A 27,078-nucleotide genomic window follows, 5' to 3' on the forward strand; every position below is an offset into this window, starting at 1 on the left:
GCATTCATTCAGGGGAAGAGGCTGAGAGGCATGCACACAGACACAGTGCAGCAGCTGACTGAGCCACAATTCTGTATGATTTACAGTACCTTGCAGTAAGCAGCGCTATAACATAATGCAAATATTACCTGCACTGTGATAGGAACAAACTTACTTACATTGCAAGGCGAATAGCGGCCAGGCTGCTCACCTCCTCAGTGAGTCCTCAAGCACACAATAAACTACTAAATGTATTCAAGGTGCAGCTGCAGTACTGAGCTCCAGCCTCGGTTGCTCGGATTCAATTACCCCATGGCTGTGACAACAGTGCTAATTGTCAAGCCAGAGTTCCACACCATTAGCTACTCGCTCTCACCACCGCAGGTGGCGGCAGCAGGACGTAACATACTGCACAGCAGAAATAGCAATTGGGCAAAGCCTTTCCTGACACAAATCACTGTTAGAAAGTAATGCAGCACCCAGGAATACTTGATACATTGTAGCCAAGCTCCGCTTCAGCCAGTCCCCAAAGCCTGTCGGGTGCACCGTACTCGTCACAGACCCACTCGAGCCACTAGGTTTACACTCAGCATAGCAGTGTTACAACTTAACAGCCAAGGCAGTAGCCATACCTATAATGCATGGCTTTACATCTCAGTGCAGTGATGCTGATCACCACTCTGAAATGCATTAGTCTACCGCCCAATGCGAGGTACTTGGCATGACTAGCCGCAGCGGGCACCGGACATTTCCATGTGGGCCAGAGGGGTGAGGGTCAGTTTTGTGCTGTGGGGGGCGGTTTTGTTACTAGGGGCCGGTTTTGCAGCAGTACTGCAATATCAGACCCCTGTAACAAAAGCGAGAGCTTTGCTTCTTGCTAGTACCCCCAACCTCACCCCCACTTCCAGAGCCGACCAAGCAGCAATCCAGGCCCTGGGTAGATTAACCAGTATTAGGAATAAGGCTGAGACATGGCCTAAAAGGGCACATTTTGGTAGTTGAAACAAAAATGAAATAAATTGGTAGGTAACAATCTAATCTATGATTTAAAGTGAGACACTTGAAAAATGTTAATGTTTTCACTATAGAATCAATGCAAGCAGAGTTGTTAGGCCACTCTTGCTTAGGGTGAGAGGCATTCCCGTGAATGTAAGGCACTATTTGAAGGAGTTAATAGGCACGTTGTGCAAAGCGAATACAATAGAAAATTTTGAATCATAGATTCATTATCCTCCACAAATCAGAAAAATTATTTCTGACCTCAGAGACATTCACAGCGCAAGTTCTGTGGGCAGGAAAATATATTTGGTGGGTAAGGCAAACAGGTTTTTCACCTTAGTTTTAAAATCCACCTATCACAAGATCAATCAATCAATCAGTAGTATTTATAAAGCACGGCTTGCCCCCGGAGAGGTGAACCAGGTGCTTGTTGTAGGTCTCAGTTGAAGAGCCAGGTCTTGTGCCCCTTCCTCAAGTGGATCAGGGAGGGAAAGGTACGGAGGTGAAGGGTGTTCCAAGCTTTGGCTGCGAGATGGGAGAAGAAGCGTCCTCCAGAACGGCAGCAGCATATGCACTGGATCTGTGCAAGGTGTGCGGAGCGAAGGTTCTTGAGGGATCGTGGAAGTGAAGACAGTGGTTCATGTAGGGGGTCCGTGGTCCTTCTTTACCATTGAGGCTCTTAAATTCATTCTCCTTGCTCTTGTCATCTCTCGGGTGCATTATGCTAACTCCCTTTATATCGGCATTCCTGCCTTTGAACTATGCCGAGAACAGCTTATTCAGAATCAGGCAGCTAGACTGATTTTTGGTCGGTCTAGATACCATCATGCTCTACCACTTTTGAGGCAACTGCACTGGTTACCGGTCACCCATCGATGTTTATTTAAATTGGGGTATCTTATTTTTAAATCACTAGTGGGTTTAGCTCCATCTTATGTAGCTTCTAGGCTTAGAACCTACACTCCCTCCAGAAACTTACGTTCCTCCTCCAAGAACCTTTTGGTTGTTCCTCGGTTTGTCAGGAAGAAACATGGGGGGCTGAACTTTTCCTTCCAGGCCCCTCGTTTTTGGAACTCTCTTCCTGACTATCTTCGGTTGTCTCAATCTTATATGGAGTTTCGTAAAAATCTGAAGACCTGGCTTTTTACTAAAGCTTTTGAGGTCTAAATTGTTGCCCTGGTCTGCTACCGGTTTGATTAGCGCCATGAAACCTGTTTGGTGTATGAGCGCTCTATAAATTCCCCCAACTTCAACTTCGTGGTCATGGAGGGCTTTGTAGGTGTGTGTCAGGAGCTTGAACTAGCATCTCTTCTGGACGGGAAGCCAGATGGAGCTTTACATCCCAGCATGCCCTGTTAACATACAATTTGTGGCATGCCAATCCAAGAGGAGGCCGTTTTAATTAGTGTGCCGGGTGAAAGTTACTTCGAAGGTGACATTTCACCCACAGTGTCACTGAATTCAGCACTGTACCAGATTGAATCTGGTATTGGTCAAATTAAACGAAAGTCATTTGACAGTCATAGTTGAAAAATGTAAATGTGAAGTAAGATGTTTGCATATTTGGTCCACACCATAGACATAGGAAGATGTACATAATGGTGAAGATGATCATTCAGAGGAAAAGAGTAGGATGCCCAAAGATATTTGAAAGGTAAGGTCAGCAGTGGTAAATGTGGAATTAGTTGTGGCAGCAAATTCATCCAGCCATCAGGTTAAAGAGAGAGACTGTTAATATTGTACCAACAAGATGACCGATGGAGAAGCATGTGAGCATAAATTTGAGGATGATATGACATGTGATTTTCCCAAGTTTATGAATATTTTTCTACAGATATTTCAGCACAGGGTATGAAGTAGGAGAACAAGAAACCCAGTGAACTTTGATTGAGCTGGCGAGGAAGATGAAAAGAAAGACGGTCAGGTTTGGTAAAAAGAAAGAGATTGGCTCATCCAATCATTATGATATTGTTTTTGATTACTCAGACACTTACCACTCATAATGGGTAAACTTGTCTTACGAGGGCACACAAATTACTTATTTATTTATCTGAAGAAGATGGCAGGAAGGGATGTGCCAAGGAGAAAAGAAACTGCACGTGACATTCCTTAGTGGGTGTAATGTGTTGCAAAGTACAGCAAAAGATGAGATGAGATGCAGAAACCCTGACCCATGAGCAAGCAAGCTTGCTGAAGGACCAGGAGATACAGTTAGGTAAGATCATTGGGGCAGGAGAAGAAGGAACAATTGAAGTAGGTAATAGGCCTAAGACAGACCAGAGGTGTTCCTACGAGATGTAGAGATACCTCACAGGGAAAGGGTTAGAATAATAGGTTTAGGGATTGTGGACAGCTATAAATGTATATATGTATTGGTTTGCCGTTTCGTGTGTCTGTTAATCTGAATATTAGGACATAAAGAGCTGTGAGTTCCCATGCTTCAATTGAAGTAGTGTTAATTAATCATAGGGGCAGTTTTTTGTTCACCAACCTGAGTCCCCAAATATGCATTCATATATGTCTTAAAGTGTTGAACAGCAAAAAATAAAAACAATATTACATTGCTCTATAGAAATGTAATTTAATGAGAAGCTAAGCTAAGATTACATTTAACAACCAGAGTTGGCATGTTTGAAATTATATTACTCAGGTTTGTGGGTAATGGCATACCTCAATCTGCCTAAAATTGCATATCTCAGTTCTGTAATGACATGCCTCGGTTTGTCTGAAATGAAATATATCAGTTCTGAAATAGCATTCCCCAGTTCTGAATGACGTGAGTAAAATGAAATACCTCAGTTTTGTTGACTTTAGTGAAGATCCAGTTGTTAGTGGTACTTGCATTGATGCTGACTTTGGCTCCTCCTTCTGCGATGCATGGAACACCACATTGAAAAGTCAATTCTGTGTCCACTCCTACGGTTAATCCATGCTCATGGGAGAATGTGCTCTCAGACGCAACTGTTTTATTAAACCTGGAGGAGACGAGTCAACACTAAGAATGAACAATTTGTTTACAGAAATGCTTACACATTTCTTTCAAGTTAAACTAATTACCAAGTATAACAGCAGTTCCCCGATTGACATAAGGAATGGTGCAGATCAGCATAGTTTATGAATGTCTTATTTATGATAGGTCTTGCTCCCAGCAACACTCAATTGATGAGCAGTCCAATGTGTTACAGCATAGCAAACCTCAATATTAGGAGATCTTCCTCACTCTAATGACATCATGTTTTTTTACTTGTTCATGTCAGAATGTTATAATTAATTATAGAGCATTTTTATCTATAGACTCATAGCCCATTAAGTTTCTGAGATTCCCATTGACTGGAGTCTGGGTTAGCTAAGAACAATGCACTTGCTATTGTTTAATATTTAATCATATTGGATGGTGGCCAAGTAGGTTAAACCTAACTGTATATTTATGTAATGTTACATATATGGGTAATGGCACTGGGTACCTAGTGGATGTAGAACTGGTTAATTTTCAATAGACGGACTCCAGTTCTTGAAAAAGAGGATTTATCGGAAGTACCAGACACACTGTGTGAAACCCCTGGCAAACCCTGGCAACTAACTAGCTCCCCTGGGAGTCTGGAATACCCTGCAATGAAATCCATAGAGCTTTTCCGCTGGATATAACCCCCCATTTCTTTCAACAACAATAAAAACAGTTCAAAAAGTTTTTGTTCGATTATTCATCATAATAGACAGGTACATCCAAATTTAAAATTACCATAAAAATACATCATGAATTGATTGAGAAATATTGTACAAAATTCTTACACCAAGTATCACCATGTATTATTAAATAAATGTATATACATAATAAAACAACATCTTAAAATATGATATGAATAATTTAAATAGTTTAATAACTTTGTGCTGACTTAATTATCAAATAACGAGTACTTAAAAGGGAATTGATGATCTACAAATCGATGATCTAAATTTATTAATATTATTAATATTATTACTATCTACTATCTATCTATCTAACTGGTCAAAACTCAGGCACATAAAGGCCGAAGGCCAACTGATCTTTTTATACTAGTTTACCCCCGCCCCCTTATTACAACGAATTGCGCATGCCCAACTCAGAAACTTAGTCACACCAATCACTATAAAGCATTGGTGTATGATTTTAAAATTCTGCCCGCAACCAATGCCGATCTAGTGTTCATAGTCTTGCATAGTGGCTTAAGCCTTTTTGACCTTGGCAGGTGATACGCAGGACAGACAAATAGAAAATGTTCTATGCTCTCAATGTGGTCCTGACAAAATATACACTTGTCACACCTGGGTAGAATCAATTTACATGTGAAGCATGTTAAAGGCAGCGTGCCTATTCTGAACTGGTGGTAGAGCTTTCGATCATATGGCTTAGTAATAAGATCCCAATAGTCTTCCATTGTAACCTCATCCTTGATTTCGAGGAAGTTCCTTGACAATGACTGCCTTATGTTGGAAGAGTATCTCCTAGTTTTGACCATTTCCCAATATTCTGATCTATAGGTCTTTTTCGATGGGAATTCCGCTTCCTCCGGATGGTCCCACAGATTGCTCAACCCCATTTCAGCCAGAAGGGTCCTGATACTGTTCAGCCGTGGGATCATATATGATCGATTCATACTCCTCACTTCCAGTAAAGCCTTGGCATACAGAGAGTTCCGGAGTTATCCAGAGACGCCTCAAGAATGCCAGGGGTCTATAGCGTGCTGCATCTTCAATGGTGTGACAACCCAGGTCAAGGAAGAGTGGTAGTAGGAGCGAAGATTGCGGGAGACCGACTATCGCTCTTACAAACTTATTTTGGTCTAAAGTTAATGGCGATAAATTACCAAAACCCCATAGTTCGGCTCCATACAATATTGTTGGACTAACTTTGGTGGTATAACTTCTTAGTATGGGGGCAATGGGCTTAGTCTGGGAAAGCCTGTGTTCTTTAATGAGGCCACCGGCTAGTTTTAGTGCCAGCAACTCGATTTGGGGCTTCCAACTTAATTTGCTGCTAAATGTGACACCCAGGTATGAAAACGCTTCGGTCTGCTCCGACAAAGGCCCCCCATGTAGACACTTGCATGTATGGTTTTAGTTTTATGGAGCACCATAAACTTTTTTTTCCCTACGTTGACCACTAACTCATGTTCACGGCAATACTCCTCAAAACAAGACCGCGCCGCCTGCAGCCCCTGTCTCGTCTTGGATAGAAGAAGGGTGTCATCCGCGAACATGAGCAAAGGTACTTTCATACCTGCTAGCATTGGTGCATCAGTCGGGTGATTTGAGAAGTAATGAACTACCTCGTTTATAAATAATTAAAACAATGTAGGTGCCAGTACGCACCCTTGTTGAACCCCCTTGGACACATTAAATCTCTCTGTGGTCTCGCCCGGTTTACCCCAATGAACTTGTGCATAAGTCGATTCATGGAATCTGACCAAGAATGTCACCAAACCTGGCGGCATCCCCATTTTCAGAAGCGCCTTTCAAAGTTTCACCCAAGGAACAAGATCGAATGCAGATTTTAGGTCCACAAATGACGCAAAAAGCATACCCCCGCCCATGACCACCTCCTTCCAATAAATTAGGACAAACCTAAAGGCCTGTTCGAGGGTGCTTAGGTGCGACCAAAACCCTGCCTGTAGTGGAGTTAAGATGTCGTAATCTGCCAACCAACCCTGTATTCTCCCAAGCACTAGCCTTGCTACGATCTTCTGAACAGCATCAATGAGACTAATGGGTCTATAATTTGCTGGTTCAGAACGATTCCCCTTCTTGTAGATCGGCAATATTTCGGCGCCAGACCAGGTTTCGGGTAGCGGGGCGCCATTTGATATAGCGTTTACTAAAAACTTTAGATATGGACCCCATAGGTCTTTATCTTTTATGAATAAAAACAATAAAAACATAACTCTCTTATTAAAAATAAGGAAAGCAATATAAACGATACAACTTTAATCTTACATTACTAAAACTACACATGCAAAAGTATAATCATTCCATTGCTTAGGGCCTGATTATGAGTTTGTCAGTCCGATCGCCGAGGTCGTTTTGACGTCGGATCCACCACCGCACTGTTGGTGGTCCAATTACGATGTTGTTGATTTGCATTGCCAAAACAGCTGAATCGACACCGACACCAACAGCCTGTTACTCTGACTGCCGAGACGGTGGTCAGGGGAAAGCAGCAGCCCCAGGGTGGTACAGGGAATTTCACCACTGTCCAAATTACAAGTAGGCTTTCCGACGAACCAACCATGGTGGTCGGACCAGCTGGTTTGAGTCGACGGAAACAAAAGATTTGGTTTGCATACTCATTCATTTCTACCCTGCAGTCTCTGACATGGATCCCTTCCTCCAGGACTTCCCTTCATATCAGCATTTTGACCACAAAGACAATGAACCCGTTGGCGCCAAAATCAATATATGTCGGTTGTGCTATATGTAACCATAGACTGGACTGTGCTCATTTGGGCTACACTCCAGCAATGGGTATATACTACCACAAGGCATATTTGCACATGTGTCACGCTTTTGTGCACACCCCACATGTTTTATGTGAAGATGTACACACTTGTATTGACAAATTCAGAAATATATATACTGCCACCAAAGACACCGCTGGGGTGCCAGCGGAAACATCGTAATATGGAAGACAGGAGACCGCAGACTCAGTGGTCTTTTTGGACAGCCGCCAAGGCTGTCTGGCAGTCGGACTGATGAAGTCGTAACCAGGACCTTAATCTTTACATATAGAAATGTAATCATATCAATGTAAATTACCTAATCATATGCAAAACCTAATCATCCAGTTTCTTCAGCTTGCACCTCATCTACCTACTAATCCTTCCTTTTCTCACCAGTTTCTTTACAGATTCATCAGGACAACTACTTATAGACACTTTCTTGGAGACAGGAGTTACTACTTGTCCTTCAGAATTTTATTTGCACACTTGGTATTCCAATTCACTGCACCAGGTCACTTTCCTAGGAATTCCGCCCCCTAACATCACTTAACAAGATCATATTTCCTTTTAACCGTATCACACTTTTAGAATCTGACCATTTACACCGTCCCTTTTTTACAAGTCCTCCCTACACTACTTTTACCAAATTCCATTCTTTGAAATTTCTTGCCATCCTCCTCAAGTTACAGTTGTGTCTGTCCACATATGGATTCTGATACCTTCCACTCTCTCACACAGAAACTATTTGTTAAAAATTACACGATTCACATTTTCCATCCAGGCACGGACCAAAGATGTGTAAGCCACACTTCTGTTGATCAGGAAAATAAAATGAAAGCATAGTTGGGTAACTCCACAATATGGGGCATATTAACAGGGATTTTTGGCTTTAAAAGCCAAAAAAGCGGAGATAATCGTATTGCCCTATTTGCAAGCCAGTGCTAACACGCATTAGCACGTTAGCACCCATTTTGCAGACGCCTCGCTTTGCATCCCTAATGAGATGCAAAGTGGGCGTCACTGGGCGTACCCCTGACGGACTACCTTGTAAATTATCGCGAAATGCACATCGCAACATTTACAAGGTGGGCCTCAGGATTCTAGCAGACTTTAGTTTATGGCGAAAACCGCGGTTTTCACCAAAAACTAACGTCTGCTAAAGTCTTTACTTACCTATTCACAACATAGGGGGTGGATTCTGCTGATATGACCACAGGGTCGTATCAGCAAGGTTACCACCGTTTTCCATGGAACATTGCTGGAAAACCAGCGATGTTGCATGGAAACACAGCTATCGCAGAAATAATTATAGCCTTTGCGCTATGCACTGTTGATACAGCGCTAGCATGGCGATAATTTCCTGGGATAGCCGGCGGTAGCAAATCTATTGCTAAGTGCATTGATAATATGCCCCCAAGTTTTTCTTGTCTTGCCACTACCTCCATCTTCTACACATTTTCCACATTTTCAAATTGAATGCAGTCACTCAAAACTTAGTTGAAACCATCAACTAACCCGTTTCTAAGGTGTTTAATTCCCTCCTTCTGAAGTACCAATTAAAATTCATCAGGAACAAGTTGTGGACTGTTATGCAAAACCTTTTCTGGAGGCAACTTTCACTACTGAATACTTCTTCACATAAAAGACATGAACTTGAACAACAATCTCATTCATGAATGCGACCTCAGGCCACTTCGTTTAGCAATCTATGAACATAACAGCGCATCGACTCTCCCGTCCCAATTAATCAAACTGACCCCTGATGGTAATTGCAACCTTTTCCAATGCCCTTTTCGGCAGGCAACAAGCACAATGGGAGTCTCTACAACTGTATGAGTTTTATCACTGCCATTCAAGTTTACCTAAAAACATCAACTCAACTGGGATATTTCTCTTCAAGGCAGACATGCCATCATGACCACCATGCAATAACTCCAACAAACTACTTCTTAGGTTTGTAGCGACCTTTGACCCTGTCCTCAGGTAGGTCACCACCACACGGTCCTCCTGTGACGCTGCCCCTACTGTCGCCTGCCCCTGCCTTGTGCCGCGTGAGTCCCCTCTGCCGCTCGCTGCATTCTATCCTTTCTCCACTGTGTTTTGTGATTACTTGTGCCGCTTGAGTCCCCTCTGCTGCCCACTGTATTTTATTTTTCATTTCCACTGTATCTGCTGATTTCTTGGATTCCCCTACTGTACCTGTACCCCCTTCTGCCTCAGTGCCCCCTGGTTACCCCTTTTTGCCCCGTGTCCTGTCCCCTGGTTCCCCGGCTTCCTCTGTGCCTTCCCCCCACCGCTGCGTCCCTGCGGCCCCGCCCCCCGCCGTTCCCATTCGCCGCCCCTCTCCCGCCTCCCAGCTGCTCCTCCCTCCCGAACCCCCTCATATGGAGGCCACGCAGCGGCCGCGCCGCTGGCGTGCCGAAGGCAAGCCCATCTGCACCCGTCCGTGCCTGGACCGCGCCCAGCGCCAGAACCCCTGGCCCCCGCCGGAGCCAGGGAACTCGACTGAGATACGATTCCTCCGCCCTCAACGCACTCAACACCGGACGTCGACCCGCCTGCTACAGAGCAACCCCGAAGCGAACCCAGGAACCCTTCACCTGTCAAGCCTGCAAATTCACCTGCCTCCGAACCTGCAGACCCCCCACCGGACCTAACATCAACAACAACCACCTCAAGTGCATCCTCCTCAACACCCGCTCCGTCCACAAGCAAGCCGTCGAACTCTGGGACCTACTCGACACAACAGCACCAGACGTTGCCTTCCTCACGGAAACCTGGATGAACGCCTCCTCGGCCCCAGACATCGCCATAGCCATCCCGGACAGCTACAAGTTCACCCGAAGGACCGCGTCAACCAACCGGAGGAGGAATCGCCATCATCTACAGGAACGCCATCAACACCATCAACATCACGACCAACGACGAAGACACACTCTCTGCCGCCGAACACCTGCACTTCCTGATTCACACCAACCCCAAGACCACCCTTAGAGGAACACTTATCTACAGACCCCCGGGCCCGCGCACACAATTCAGTGAAACCATCACCGACTTCATCAGCTCGCATGCCCTAACCTCACCAAAGTACATCCTCCTAGGGGACCTGAACTTCCACCTGGAGAAAAACAACGACAACAACACCACCACCCTGCTCGACAAAATCACCAACCTCGGACTAAAGCAACTGGTGAACACCCCCACCCACCTAGCTGGCCACTAACTATGGGCGTAAAATCCGCTCCGATCGCGGATTTTTCGGATTTTCGGCAAATTCGCAATCCGCGAACTCTCGCGAATTTGTCGAAAATCCGTGAATCCGCTCGCGGCGGATTTTTTGCTTGGTTGCGGCGCGCGGCGTGGTGCACGGCGTTCACTTTCCGTCATTTTAGCGTTTGCCGAGTTGTTTTTCTTTGCGAGTGACGCGCCATTTTAGATCTTGCTGCGTGTTCCCGCGGGAGTTTGTCGCCCGCGAATACGTACTCGCGGCTTGCCACCTTGCACAGCACACCTCGCGAGAGTTCGCAATTGCGAACACGTAGTTGCGGCGGAAAGGAACAATCTCGCACTTGCGAAATAGAGATTTTGCAATTTCGCACAAGAAAATCACCAGCAAACAGGATAAACCTTCAGAAAATTATGATTTTTATCAGAATCACTCCTCAGGTTGACATTTGCATGGCCTTTTTTTTTGCAAGGAGTCCATTTTGGGGGGGGGGGAGGAAGGAAGTGCCCCACAGTCTCCAACTTCCTGTTCCTGTCCAGCAGGCTCCTCCCAGTGCTTTGTCCATCTCCTGGTCACTTTCATTTGGATCTGGAGCTGGAAGGATTACTTTTTGTGGGTGCTGCTGGATATTTGGATTTGAGGCCTTTTTGACTGTCTTTGGATCACTTTTGGATTAGAAATCAACTTTCACAAGTAAGTTTGTTTGGGGCATTACAGTTGCTGCAAGTACAATTTTGGAACTTTTTCAGAAAATTAAATAAATTATATTGTGGGTAGCCACAGTATCCAGTAGGACCAGGGTTGGTTATGGGTGCATGATACAACTGTTTTGTTGAATTTAAACACCATTGAGGCCATGGATGGGCTGGGATTGTGCAGATTTTATTGTTTTTTGTCGTTTTTTTGGGCCTGCTGGTGTGACCCTTTGCCCAGGGGTGGTGAGTGTTGCATGGGCCTAGTCTTTCTGTGGGGTGTCTTCTTGAATTTAAACATAATTGAGGCCATGGATGGGCTGGGATTGTGCTTATTTTATTGTTTTTTGTCGTTTTTGGGGGGCTGCTGGTGTGGCCTTTTGCTTGCCCAGGGGTGGTGGTGGTGCATGGACTGAGTGTGCCTGTGGTGTGGTCTCACTCTCTTTGATGTAAACATCATGGATGGCATTGGATTGTGGTGATTTCTGGCTGTTTTTCTGTTTTTTGGGGGTGTACTGTTGATGTGGTCTGGCCATGTGGGTGGTGGTGGTGGCCATCTTGAGTGCTGGCTGGTACAGGCAACATGTGCTTGGGGTGTAAGGGGGCCATTTTGAGGAGAGGCAGTGTCTGAGGCCTGCACTTATTTTGCCTACTTTTCATCCCTTATGCCCAGGGGTAGTGAGTGTTGCATGGGCCTAGTGTTTCTGAGGGGTGTCTTCTTGAATTTAAACACCATTGAGGCCATGGATGGGCTGGGATTGTGCAGATTTTATTGTTTTTTGTCGTTTTTTTGGGCCTGCTGGTGTGGCCCTTTGCCCAGGGGTGGTGAGTGTTGCATGGGCCTAGTCTTTCTGTGGGGTGTCTTCTTGAATTTAAACACCATTAAGGCCATGGATGGGCTGGGATTGTGCAGATTTTATTGGTTTTTGTCGTTTTTTTGGGCCTGCTGGTGTGGCCCTTTGCCCAGGGGTGGTGAGTGTTGCATGGGCCTAGTCTTTCTGTGGGGTGTCTTCTTGAATTTAAACATAATTGAGGCCATGGATGGGCTGGGATTGTGCTTATTTTATTGTTTTTTGTCGTTTTTGGGGGGCTGCTGGTGTGGCCTTTTGCTTGCCCAGGGGTGGTGGTGGTGCATGGACTGAGTGTGCCTGTGGTGTGGTCTCACTCTCTTTGATGTAAACATCATGGATGGCATTGGATTGTGGTGATTTCTGGCTGTTTTTCTGTTTTTTGGGGGTGTACTGTTGATGTGGACTGGCCATGTGGGTGGTGGTGGTGGCCATCTTGAGTGCTGGCTGGTACAGGCAACATGTGCTTGGGGTGTAAGGGGGCCATTTTGAGGAGAGGCAGTGTCTGAGGCCTGCACTTATTTTGCCTACTTTTCATCCCTTATGCCCAGGGGTAGTGAGTGTTGCATGGGCCTAGTGTTTCTGAGGGGTGTCTTCTTGAATTTAAACACCATTGAGGCCATGGATGGGCTGGGATTGTGCAGATTTTATTGTTTTTAGTCGTTTTTCTGGGCCTGCTGGTGTGGCCCTTTGCCCAGGGGTGGTGAGTGTTGCATGGGCCTAGTCTTTCTGTGGGGTGTCTTCTTGAATTTAAACATAATTGAGGCCATGGATGGGTTGGGATTGTGCTTATTTTATTGTTTTTTGTCGTTTTTGGGGGGCTGCTGGTGTGGCCTTTTGCTTGCCCAGGGGTGGGGTGCATGGACTGAGTGTGCCTGTGGTGTGGTCTCACTCTCTTTGATGTAAACATCATGGATGGCATTGGATTGTGGTGATTTCTGGCTGTTTTTCTGTTTTTTGGGGGTGTACTGTTGATGTGGACTGGCCATGTGGGTGGTGGTGGTGGCCATCTTGAGTGCTGGCTGGTACAGGCAACATGTGCTTGGGGTGTAAGGGGGCCATTTTGAGGAGAGGCAGTGTCTGAGGCCTGCACTTATTTTGCCTACTTTTCATCCCTTATGCCCAGGGGTAGTGAGTGTTGCATGGGCCTAGTGTTTCTGAGGGGTGTCTTCTTGAATTTAAACACCATTGAGGCCATGGATGGGCTGGGATTGTGCAGATTTTATTGTTTTTTGTCGTTTTTTTGGGCCTGCTGGTGTGGCCCTTTGCCCAGGGGTGGTGAGTGTTGCATGGGCCTAGTCTTTCTGTGGGGTGTCTTCTTGAATTTAAACACCATTGAGGCCATGGATGGGCTGGGATTGTGCAGATTTTATTGGTTTTTGTCGTTTTTTTGGGCCTGCTGGTGTGGCCCTTTGCCCAGGGGTGGTGAGTGTTGCATGGGCCTAGTCTTTCTGTGGGGTGTCTTCTTGAATTTAAACAGAATTGAGGCCATGGATGGGCTGGGATTGTGCTTATTTTATTGTTTTTTGTCGTTTTTGGGGGGCTGCTGGTGTGGCCTTTTGCTTGCCCAGGGGTGGTGGTGGTGCATGGACTGAGTGTGCCTGTGGTGTTGTCTCACTCTCTTTGATGTAAACATCATGGATGGCATTGGATTGTGGTGATTTCTGGCTGTTTTTCTGTTTTTTGGGGGTGTACTGTTGATGTGGACTGGCCATGTGGGTGGTGGTGGTGGCCATCTTGAGTGCTGGCTGGTACAGGCAACATGTGCTTGGGGTGTAAGGGGGCCATTTTGAGGAGAGGCAGTGTCTGAGGCCTGCACTTATTTTGCCTACTTTTCATCCCTTATGCCCAGGGGTAGTGAGTGTTGCATACTTGCATGTCCCTAGTCTTTCTGTGGGGTGTCTTCAATGTAAACATCATGGATGGCATGGGATTGTGCTCATTTTTCTGTGTTTTGTCGATTTTTTGGGGTGTATAACTGAACTGATGTTCCTCTGTCTTCCATTGCTTTTAGGTGCACAAGAAGACTCAATAGAACCACCAGTGCCAGGAAGAAGTCCTGCAGCGGTGTGTGCAGCATAACGTCACGCGACGTCACGTCTGGACACAGAACCCTCTGCAACTCGTGCAACTGCTGCCTGCTGACCTGCTCTGAAGAAGATGGCCCCAAAAAAAGTAACCCGTAGCTCCTCTAGCAAGAAAGGTGCCAGTAAGGAGCAGAAGAAGCAAGTTACCAAGGACACTGGTGTGCCGCCCGCCCCTTTTTTTGGGAGTAAAAAAAAAAGTATGCCTGCAGCAGCTGCAGCGGGATCTGCTGGGGACCAAGCTGGCAGCAGCACCCCCGCTCCATTGGGCTCAGTGCCACCACCACCACCACGCCAACTTAAGTCCAAGCCCTTGAGTGCTGCAGAGGCAGCCAGTATACTTCTTCAATCACCATCGACCAGTGATGTTGGCTCATCGCAAGAAAGCAGCAGCAATGTCCCTCAATCAACACAGGTTGTTGTAGCTCATCTGACGAGTGTTGAACAACCACAGCGGCAACAACAATCACATGTGCAAGTACAAGCCCAAGTACATGTGGAAGGAGAGGCAGCGCAAGGAGATGCGCAAGCAGAGGTGCATGGAGGGTCACAACAAGTGCCCACAATAGTTGTTCCTCCCGAAGTAGGGGCACATCAGGAAATCGACAATCAAGGCGAGGTATCATTTGAGGAAGCCACTCCTCCTGATGATCCTTCATTGTCTTCCACACCCCTAGCAAGGAAGAGATCAAGGGTGGTGTCTACATCCTCTTCAAGCACACCTCCTTCTGATGATATGGATCAAACTTGGGAACAAACAAAGGTAGTTAAGCGTAAAAGGAAGCTCGTCCAAAGTCTCAGAGTTATGGAGTGTGATGAGTCTCAACAAGAAGTGGCGGATACTGCTGCTGATGAAGACTCTGCCAACGACGACCCAGTCATCATAAAGGTCACTGCAGCCCCAGCGGGCATGCAGCAAACAGACATTTTGACCCTAGCCCGAAGAGCTGCTGAGCGTGATGATGATGTTGTCGATGAGGAGGCAGTGGAAACACCACAATCATTGGAGTTAAGTAGTACACCAACTCGTCCCGCTTCCATATTTCTTTCTGGCAAGAAGAGACCTCCGTCAATCTCGACCTTAATTAGTGGCGGTGAAAGTGCAAAACGTACAAAAGTTGGGCAATCCACATCCTCCACTTCATCTGGCATTAGCTTCATGACCACCACCACCAGTATCGCCGCCTCCTCCATGTCCCACAGACACTTCAAGTCCCCAGTTTGGGACTTCTTTACTGTTTGTCCAAAAAATCCAAAGTTTGCCATTTGTACCATTTGTAAGCAAGCAGTTAGTCGTGGTAAGCCAGGTACCAACTATGGTACCGGAGGCCAGAGAGGTCATCTTAGGAGACAGCACACTGTCAAATGGTTTGCGCACCTAGATGCGATCAAGAAAGGCCAAATTCAAGGAAACGTTGATGTTTCATCTGATGATGACGAGCAGGAAGAAGACGTGTCAAACACTTCCCTTACACCCAGTACCCCTGTCAGCAGCACACCCAATGTGAGGCACACTAAGAGTGTTGGAGCGAGTGAGACACCAACGCACAAAAGTTCACCAGCGAGCAAAATTGGGTCAACGAAGTCATTATCAGCCCGTAAATGCTTGGTCCAGGGCAACATTAGAACAATGCTTACTTCAGACGTGCCATATGAACGCAACCACCCACTGACGCGTCTGTATAACACTAAGCTGGCTAAAATGCTAGCTGTGGACCTTCTACCTTTTTCTTTTGTAGAAGCGGTAGGTTTTCTTGAATTAGTGGCAACGCTCTGCCCTAAATGGAAGGTTCCGAGCCGGTTCTATTTTGCCAGAGTTGCGGTTCCAGCACTACATGAAGATGTGCTGCAGGCGATTGGGGCAGCTTTGCAGAAGAGTGCTGTTCACACAATACATCTGACAACAGACATGTGGACCAGTGGCCCAGGCGATGATTACATGTGCATCACTGCACACTGGGTCTCTTTTTCAGGTGTTATAGCAAAGCTAAACGCAGGTGTTGACCCGGACCAAGTTTTCAAAGCTGCTCGGAAACATGCAACACTAGCCATGTTTGGCTTGGAGAAAAGTCACACAGCAGAAAACCTTTTGGAAGAGTTTGACAAAAAGGTCTTGACAATGCTATCCCCCCTAAAACGCAAGATTGGTTATGTTTCCACGGATAATGGCGCCAATGTAGTTAAGGCCATGTTGAAGGGTGACCATGTTAGAGTGCCGTGTTTGGCGCACTGTATCAACCTGGTAGTTCAAAAATTCTTGAGTGATAAAGAGAGTCCAGCGTTCGAGGTAATGGCCACCTGCCGCAAAATGTGCAACCATTTCAGCCATTCTTTTAAGGCCCGGAAGCATCTGCGGAGACTGCTACTTGAACGTGGAATGCCAGTGAAAGCACTCATCCAGGAGGTGGCAACACGTTGGAACTCAACCTTCTACATGCTTGAGCGTCTGTATGAGCAGTATACGGTACTCGATCACTATTTCTTGACAGAGGCTACATCTCAGAAGGAGGACCTGCGGATGAGTAAGGCGCAATGGGCCATAGTTAAAAGCCTGACAGACATGCTTCGTCCTTTTGAGTTCTTGACGCGTGCAGTCAGCCAGGAGGACTGTAATTTGGGAAAAGCTATCCCATTGTTGTGCATACTGGAGCACCAACTGATGGCAGTTTCTTCTGAGTTTCAAAAAGATGAAAAAAAAAACCCCATTTCATTTTGTCTGAGAAATTATTACATCGCCTACGTGGTGATGAACGTCTTAAAAACATCAACTCAGATCAGCATTACATTTGTGCTACTATTCTGGATCCACGCTACAAAAAGGCGCTGGCAGACAACGCATTCTTTCCTTTCGCTGATGCAGATGTTCAAAAGTACAAACATTGGTTAGCCTGGTCAGCCAAGAGGTTTGAAAAAGAACGGCAGGTTATTGAAGGAGAAGCCAGTACATCAGCATCAGCATCAGCAGGCCATCCGCAGTCACAAGAATCCACTTCTGCACCTGTGGCTGGGGCACAAGTGACCTCTCAGCCGTTAAAGACACCGGCAACTGGATCATCTGCACCACACACAATGACAACACTAACAGTGGCTGGGGAGGAGGATTGGCTAAGTTTGATGGGGTATGGTTCTCGAAAAAATGTCACAGCCAGCACAGCAAAAAGTAAGCAAAGTGGAGGAACAGTTGATGACCTTGAGTCGATGGTGCAGGACTATCTGAATGACTCAACAGTGGTCTTTCTTAATGAGAAGCCATTGCAGTATTGGCATGGCAAAAAACAATTGTGGCCACAGCTCTACAACCTGGCTATAAACTATTTGTCTTGCCCACTCGCAAGTGTGTCTTCTGAACGTGTTTTCAGTGCTGCTGGTGGCATTGTAACTCCCAAACGGAGCCGCCTCTCGCCCAAAAATGTGGAGCGGCTGACAATGATCAAGATGAATCAGCACCTCATACCACCAGATTACAAAGTACGAGAAAGCACGCCGCATGAAGACGAGGAGGACAGCAACGTAGATGAGGGGATTTTTTCTCTGTTCGGTGCCACTGACCTCATCCAGCCTGAATTCGCAGAGTATGATGACGAAATCTTGTTCTTATTCCCTGACACCGAGCCCTGAAAATGAGACAATCAATCAAGAACTTTCTTTTTCGTCCTTATTCACTTTTATTCCTGTGTGCTTTGTGTCTCTCTTTCTTTGTTTTGCACAGTTAATTTAATTCAAACTTTAATCACCTAATCCCAAAAACAAGACCATAATCAGAACTGTCTTCACTTGTTTGCTTATTGATTTGAAGGTGCCGCAGTCTACATTCCTCAGGTTCACAAGTTCTGAAGAACATGCTCCTCTATCCTCCTCCTCCAGACTGCGATTTCCCTCCAAGCAGAGTGCTGGATTACGCACAATGAAGAAAGACTCAGCACTTGTGGGGGTGTTGTACTTCTTTGCGGGTGAGTTGACGGTTTTGGGCCCATTGCTGTGAAGCTCTAATAATGGACAAAAGTGTTTTGGACCAAATATGAGGTGGAAATTTCTTGCCGTTTTTGCTGACTTGCTTGCCTTTGAGGTGCTCTTTGGCGGGGTTCCGGGGGTTTGTGTGTAATTTTTGGTGTCTGTCGAAGCACTGCTGCGACAGTCTAATCTTGATTGCATTTGCTTCTCAGGAAATCCGTGGTGGAAAACAGGAGTTATGATGATTGATGATGATGACGACCTAGCTGCACAGCGCCGCGTTTGGACCGAAGGCCGAGAGACATTGTAAGTATGAGATTTAGCTTTTCCGCTGTTTGGGGGTGTTGTGTCGGGTGTTTTTTTGCGGGTGGGTTGGCGGGTCTTGCCTGGGGCATTCCTGGGAAGGTCTAATACCGGATACAAGTGTTTTGGACAAAATCCATAAGGAACAGCCTTTTTTTTGCCATTTCTTCAGACATCTTGCTCAATGTAGCGTTTTGGGGGGCTTCCTGCTGTTCGTGGGTGGGTTGCGGCCGGGGTCTCTGTCGAAGCACTGCTGCGACAGTCTAATCTTGATTGCATTTGCTTTTCAGGAAATCCGTGGTGGAAAACAGGAGTTATGATGATTGATGATGACCTAGCTGCACAGCGCGTTACTTTGGACCGAAGGCCGAGAGATATTGTAAGTATGAGATTTAGCTTTTTCGCTGTTTGGGGGTGTTGTCGCGTGTTTTTTTGCGGGTGGGTTGGCGGGTCTTGGCTGGGGCATTCCTGGGAAGGTCTAATGCCGGATAGAAGTGTTTTGGACAAAATCCTTAAGGAAAAGCCTTTTTTTTGCCATTTCTTCAGACATCTTGCTCAATGTAGCGTTTTGGGGGGCTTCCTGCTGTTCGTGGGTGGGTTGCGGCCGGGGTCTCTGTCGAAGCACTGCTGCGACAGTCTAATCTTGATTGCATTTGCTTTTCAGGAAATCCGTGGTGGAAAACAGGAGTTATGATGATTGATGATGACCTAGCTGCACAGCGCGTTACTTTGGACCGAAGGCCGAGAGATATTGTAAGTATGAGATTTAGCTTTTTCGCTGTTTGGGGGTGTTGTCGCGTGTTTTTTTGCGGGTGGGTTGGCGGGTCTTGGCTGGGGCATTCCTGGGAAGGTCTAATGCCGGATAGAAGTGTTTTGGACAAAATCCTTAAGGAAAAGCCTTTTTTTTGCCATTTCTTCAGACATCTTGCTCAATGTAGCGTTTTGGGGGGCTTCCTGCTGTTCGTGGGTGGGTTGCGGCCGGGGTCTCTGTCGAAGCACTGCTGCGACAGTCTAATCTTGATTGCATTTGCTTTTCAGGAAATCCGTGGTGGAAAACAGGAGTTATGATGATTGATGATGATGACGACCTAGCTGCACAGCGCCGCGTTTGGACCGAAGGCCGAGAGACATTGTAAGTATGAGATTTAGCTTTTTCGCTGTTTGGTGGTGTTGTGTCGGGTGTTTTTTTGCGGGTGGGTTGGCGGGTCTTGCCTGGGGCATTCCTGGGAAGGTCTAATACCGGCTAGAAGTTTGTTGGACAAAATCCATAAGGAAACACCAGTTTTGGCACTTTTTGTAAGTTAGGGTTCGTTAGGGTTAGCCCTAGCAGCAGGATTGCATGTGTTTAGGGGGGTTCTATTGCAACGCGGTTCTGTTGTTGTAGAGCACTGTTGGAGCGATGCTGGCTATGGATACTTTTGCTTGCAGGCAAGTGGTTTGAATACAATCCACGGTCTGTATTTGGGTCTACTGTTACTTTCAAAGTACGTTTTGTAACCATTTTTCTGCTAGGCATCGTTTTTGGAGATATGATTGGGTTCTTCTACATTTTTGCGACTGGCTTTAGTAAGGGTCTTGGTGGGAGCATTGCTGGGAAGGTCAAATTTTGTTCTAAAACACAGTAGTACACCCACCTTGAGGGGAAAGATCCGCTATAATATTTTGGCCATACTTATTGATCCTTAAAAAGGTGACTCAGACAGAGCACGCAATTTCAAAAATATTGTACTGTCTATTAGGGAAATCAAAGTGTCACTTTTTGAACCACACAGCGTACATACCTTTTATTTATTTATCAGTGGTATTGTAATAGCACTTCCTGTTTTCCGTTCAATAATTACAGGCCGGGTTTCAGTCAACATCCGCCAGGCAGGCAGTGGACAGGGTGTCTCTTCTGTCAGTGGTCACCACCACATTGATGGACGAAGCGTCAGCTGGAATGGAGGAGTGCCGCCAATAAGAGGAATTGTTTGCTGCATGCAACTTACTTACCAATTTCAACAGGACAACTCCAACAACATACGCAATACAGATACAGTATCCATTGTTGTCTTTTATTCTATGAGTGTGACTGCATGTGCTTACCTTTAGTTTGTAACCAAAGATTGTCTGTAAACTCTGTATCTTCAATTATTGTTTGTCCATGCTCTGCTTTTTTTTTCTTCTCTCAACAAAACCTACCCAAAAAGAAACCCCCATTCCCATCCATTTTACAAACCCTAACCCTCTTCCCCCGGGCTGTGTTGTTTTGCTTGATGTCTGACTAAAATGACATCAATAATTCCACACACTTGCTGGGGAGGATAAGGTGATAGCAGCAACAGGCTGGTGAAGGAATACGAGGATATCTTCTAGACTTACTCAGCTTCAGTACTACATCTTCTAGTAGTAGTAGCCAATGTCAAATAAATTCAACGCAAGTACTAGTTATACTTGCAATACTTTACCATTTGTTAGGCTACATTATGGCACTGTTCTAGTGTACTGTCACCTGCTATTTTCTCGATCGTACCGTAACCGTTGTAATGCTACAGTAAGGAGTACAAACAAGGTTTCGTTTTCTTTTTTTCCATAGGCATGCAACTGCCACTGTGTCACACCACTAGTACCACCGCAATGAGGAAATGTCACCCGCCCAGGAATGACAACGTTAATCCCCATTTCACCTGGAGCCAGCCCTGGGCCTAGCCCTAATTTCTAACACAAATTACAGGTAAGATAAGCGTTTGGTGGGAGGTAGTATAATGGAGTATTATTTCGGAGTAGACAAGAGATTGACGGTTGTACTACTAAAGTCCTACGACTGTTCAGGAAAACAAAGTTACTGTTACACCCCCGCCCCCCACCCACCAGACTGAAAAGCAGTAAAAAACAGGTATGGTCAGATAAAGTTGAAAAATATATTTATTTATCCCTAACAAAATAATCTCCCTCACCCACCCTAACCCCAACGATTGTCTCTGAAACGTCCCAAAACGATCCCAACTCCCAAATCCCACCCCCCAAAAGTCTATAAAAAAAGGGCAAGGGACACTCCACTACTGGAGGGTGCTGGTGCTGGTGCATGATGCGGCATGGGCATCATACTCCTTGCGGAGGGTGGCAAGCTCGGAGCGGAGGCCCTTAACCAAGGTCTTATACCTCAGGACCTCCTGCTCCAGGTTGGACATGCGGACTCGTAGGCGGCGTTGGCGTTCCTTGCAGCTCCTGTGGGGGGCAGCTGGTATTTCGGTTGCTTGGCGGTGGCGGTCGGCTTTCTTAGCCCGGCTCGGTCCCGCTGGCTTAGTCACGGAGGAGGATGCAGTGGTCACAGTCGAAGATGTTGCCCCGCTCGACTGCGTGTCCTCCTCCTCCTCCAGGGCCACCAGCCGCCGATACTCGGCGACTGTGGCCTCCAGCCTCCGTTGCCGGGCCAATCTAGCCTGCTCCCTCCTTGTTGTTGATTTGGAAGGAGCAACTATATGAAGAAAGAAAGACATAGTCTGTAACCAATGCTCCTTATTAATAACACAAAGTGATTGAGCCGAAAGTTGGGTCACAGAGTACAAGTAGCAAATTGAAAGCACAGTACATAACTATTGAGGACAGTATCTATGTAACCTCCCACTTCTGCATCCTTGCTCTAACAGTAGTGGTAGTTTAATGAACTAATTCTACGACCACTATGGACTTCCATTACAGTCGACTATGACAGTACACCAGTCTTATTCTTCTTCTTCTCTCTTGTTTAGGGAAATGGGTACGTTATCTTATGCAAGCCGGCAGAATGACATGGACACAGCACAGTGAAGTTGCACCCGAGAAAAAAAGTTGCACACCATGATGATGGAGACAGACTTGCGTTACTGTACCGGTCCAGTACATGCAGGTGGTGAAGCTATTACTTTTCTATTACGGGTGGCACTGAGAATACTCTGTTACAAGGGCTACTGCTTAATTAATTTACCTTTCACCCTACAGTGCAAATGAGTACTAGAAAAGGAAACTGAAGAAGCTAACTAATTTGATTATCTATCACTTCACATGGGACGTATTTAATGACAGATGAGATGACTTTAGGTGCTTTGCTTAATATTGAGTGAACAGTGATACACCCACACATGAATGACGTACTACAAGTAAACTAAAGTTATTAAGAGAGGTACGGAGTGTCCACCGTAATAACCAGATATATGCTGTGAATGCAAACGCAATACAAAGTACTGCTACTATTCATGGTAGTATTGGACACATTTACAATTTCTTTTCCTTGCCTTCCCTGCACTGGGACGGACGTGCGGGTGCGGTGGTACATGCTCTTCAAGGTAACACTTACTTCACCTGGCGACCATCTACTCTCTCTAGATACACATGTGCTATGTAAGAGTCAGAGAATACCATGCTCCAGGCATCCATTCAGTCAAAGTATACGCACACATACAGTTTCTGTTTCACCCACCCAGGCTGCTGTCCTTCCACCCATCCTTGCTTCATCATTGACCCAGCCATGCACCATACCATATTCTTTCCTTCCCAGCCACCTCTGGGTCCAAGCAAACACATATCGTTCTTCTTTGCCAGCCATCATACAAGTTCGCGTCCCACTTACTTACACCCTTCTTTCGCTTTTCGTTCATCCCATCCATCACGTTCGTCTAAGAACTTATTGGGATTCTTCTCACCAAAAACTTCACAGCTAAGTCGAAGTACATTTCGAGGAGGCTACTACCTGGTTGATTTGTAATTGTAATACACCCGTGCAGAAAGCACACTATGCAGTCTTCAATCTCAATAAGTAAGGAATATATAGCTTACCTGTTTCCGCCACCACCGTTTGATCCCCCACAGGAACGGCCACCAGCTCTTCTACCGCCGCCTCCTCCCCAGAGGCCTCCGAGTCCAAGTCCAACACAGCCACCTCCGCGCTGGCCCCGTCACCAGATGTTACACCTACAAAGTACATTTAAGAATGTTAGAATACACCACTCACTACTATATAATATTTGGTCTAGGAGAAATGTTAAAAAAACAGAATACAATGTAATAATTTGTGACTGTCTACTCCATAGTAAAAATGTCCCATTTTCCAGGGAAGGCTGTTGTCTTGCTGCACTTTTATGCACAACTGATGAATGCTTGCTTTTGATTTTTAACACGCACCACTTTTTCTCCTAACAGACAGAAGCTTGACTCCTGAGTCCTAAGAACACGACCAGGATCAAGTTCAAACTAGGTGAGAGTTCGGCTCGACCACAAGAAATGTGTCCAATTAATCGTCAGCACTAACCACTTTTCCGTTTACAGTTAAATAGTTTTATGACAAAGTAGATTTTAATAAATGTGTTTACTTTTAATAAAGCTTTTACACTTAAATAGACTCTGTGGTTTTTGTTCCTCTAGACTAGAGTGGATGAGCTAAAGGTTTTGGAATTTTTGCAAGCATGAGTGCCTCTGACACTTCTTGACTGTGCTGTGACTCCGTACTACTCTCTTGTCCTGCGTACGATAATCTAGAGATCATTGGGGATCTATAATCGGTGACTTCGGGAGCTGAATGACTCTGCCACACTATCTAGTCAGTAAGGAGACAGTGCATAGAGGTATTGCTGAATATAATGGGAGTCCAATGGAATTGCCAAATGTCCAATCTTAGTTAGCTACACAGACAGACTAATAAGAATAGTCTAGTAATACCACAGGGAGTCATATTCGAGGCAGGATAAGAATTTATATCCAGTCTACAAGAAGATCAAAGACGATTTAGAAAAAATCGAATGAGGAACGCTAGGAAAAAATATGTACTGTTTATTAAAATGTAAACTTACTGGGGCCAGCAAAGGAGCCCTCGCCTGCCCGATCCTGGCCTGCATCCTCAGCACCCTCCTCCTGTGTCCTCTTGCCCTTGGGGGGAGCTGATGTACAACATGAAAGAAAGAAAAACCAGAAAACATGGATGAGATTTTTCAACCAAATCAAACATTTCAAAAGAACAATAACAACATATTTTGGAAAAATAGCAAATAGATAGACAACTATTCCACGGGATCTATCTCATGTGGTATACTACGTTATTCGTATTGCCTGATTTGCGGAACGTTGACTTAGAAAGTTCCTATGTAACTCAATAAACAGACTACTAAAGAGGTTTGCCTAGGCCTGGCACTGCAGGCAGCAGTGCGCAACACGTGACAGACAAAGTCCATCCTGCTTGCAGATCAGTGAATACTCAAACTATCAATCCACCCGCCACCACCGCCACTATTTCTTCTGATAGCCATGTGACTGTCTAAAGGAAGGACTGGACTTCAGTCTGTTGGGGCTGATTTATAAGTCCCTTGCGGAAGTTGCGGCTGATTTTCCTCCATTGTTGCGTGCCTTTTCTGACGCAGCGGCAGAACAAAAGACTCGCCATGGTGTTGGTGCGGCGTATATATTAAAAAAAAAAACACATATGGGCATATGGGCGATGCATCACGTTGTAAAGCCCTGCGCCATCAGGGGGCGTTCCGGCGCAAGGGAGGGCGTACCTGCGCAGGAACGAATCCTAAAAGTGGCTGAGGGAAATCTACAAGATGTCAATCAGTCATTTTTAGGACAATGATGCATGACTCAAACCCTGCGCGCTTGAAGCCGACGTACGGCTTGATGCAGCATTGGGGAGATAGGGTACCCCAGAGCATTGCTGGAGCTGCGCCATCGTTGGCACGCAACTCCAGCAATGCGCTGCCTTTACGGCACAGATGCGTAAGGCTTCTGTGACGTTTTGGGCCAATGGGTGGTGGTGGCATGGCACACAATTACTGCCGCATCCCTGCTACTTTGCAGGGATGCGCCGGTAATTGAAAATATGACCCTTACTGTCTAGCATTACGCAGTTCTTTTCTTTACAGTACACTCATACATAATTTCTCAGGCCAATGAAATGCTTCTGAACACAACATACAAAACAAAGAAGCATAGTAGCAAGCAAGGCTACTGAGAAGGAGAGCAGTGCACCTGAAAATGAAATGCATAGAAGATTTTGAAATATAATTTACCTCAATGTAATCGGCAGCATTATTGCTCTTGGTAAAGAACAAAGATTTGCAAATAACAGAGCAGGATAAAACAGAGTAGTAAATGTACTACTACTACTACTCACCAAGCCCGGGGACCTCTACGCCGAGCGCGTCCAGCAAGTCCCGCTCCCGGTCCATGACATCGGTCCAGCGGTGGGTGGCCTGGTTATATGTGCGCCGGACCCCAGAGATCTTGTACATGGCCCGGCACACCTTCTCCCACCGCTGGCGGCGCTCCCGGATGCCATAGCCGGTCGCGATCTTGCCGCCTCCCAGGATCGTCTTGGGGAGGCGGCGCTGGACGTGGAAGATCAGTGCCGCCACTTCCTCCGCGCTGAAGATCTCCCTCGGGACCACTTGCTCCCCCCTTAAACGCCCGCACGGGAGCCGGGCACGGGGTGTGGGACCCTTCCCCTTCTCAGGGTGCTTCCCGGCTCCCTTTACCATGGTCTGGGCAGAAATAAACTTAAATGATAAAGAAGAAATAGAATAGTGAAGAAGAAAAGAAAAGAGTTTAAAAAAGTAGTTTAAAAGTAAATAAAAGCTGCAGAAAACACAAAAATATAGAGCTAGAAAAATAGAGGGTTAGATAATAAGTAAAATTAGATCAAAAAAACTTCAAACAAGCAAAGGATGGCAGAGATTGAGAGAGGATACAGAAAGCATGCCCAGAACCATAGCAATGAATGAGAAACAAGATGGCCGCGCCCGTTCACGACCGCGTGGGTAAGTTCGCGCGAGATTTTCCTTGCGAGTACGCGCGAAATTGTACTAGCGAGCAGCACACTTTGCGAGATTACACATAGCGGGCGGAAACGGAATTACGTCACGCCAACAAGATGGCCGCGCCCGTGTACGACCGATAGGGTAACTTGGCAAACGAATAGCTAGAAGCGCCTCGCGAACACGCGCAAGATCACGCGAACATACACGTCGCAACAAAAACAATTTTGTATTCGCACGTATTCGCGGCTTCCGAAATCGATCTCGCACGGATTCGCGCCCCAAAAAACGCGCGAAATTGCAAAAAAAATGATTTTAGCTAAAATGAAAGCAATGAGCAGGTGCAAAAGTTCAAACTTAACATTAGTAACATTCAAGGTAGTGCTTCCTGATGGGCCCCTCCAGAGTTTGCAACTATTCTATGACCCTGCTATGACCCAAACAGCAGGCTCATAGAATAGCACCATAAAGGTCCTGTAAAAAAAAAATTTCACTGCAACAAAAAGCAAATTACAGATAAGGAAGGAAGCAGGTGCCAGCCAGACTGGAACTTTTAAAATTACTGACACATTAATGAAACACAAATTAATTGATGGCAGTTGAAGAAGGGCAGGTGTGCTTGCTTTTTTCAACCACCATAATCTACAGTGATAAATAAACCTAATAGGTGCCAGTGAGGATGTACTAGAGGGTGGCATGGGTGTCCCAGAGGGTGGCAGTGGTGAAACAGAGGGTGCTGTGAACCTGTGATGATAAACCAGAC

Source organism: Lissotriton helveticus, chromosome 2_1, assembly GCF_964261635.1.
Source record: "Lissotriton helveticus chromosome 2_1, aLisHel1.1, whole genome shotgun sequence".
Lineage (NCBI taxonomy): Eukaryota > Metazoa > Chordata > Amphibia > Caudata > Salamandridae > Lissotriton > Lissotriton helveticus.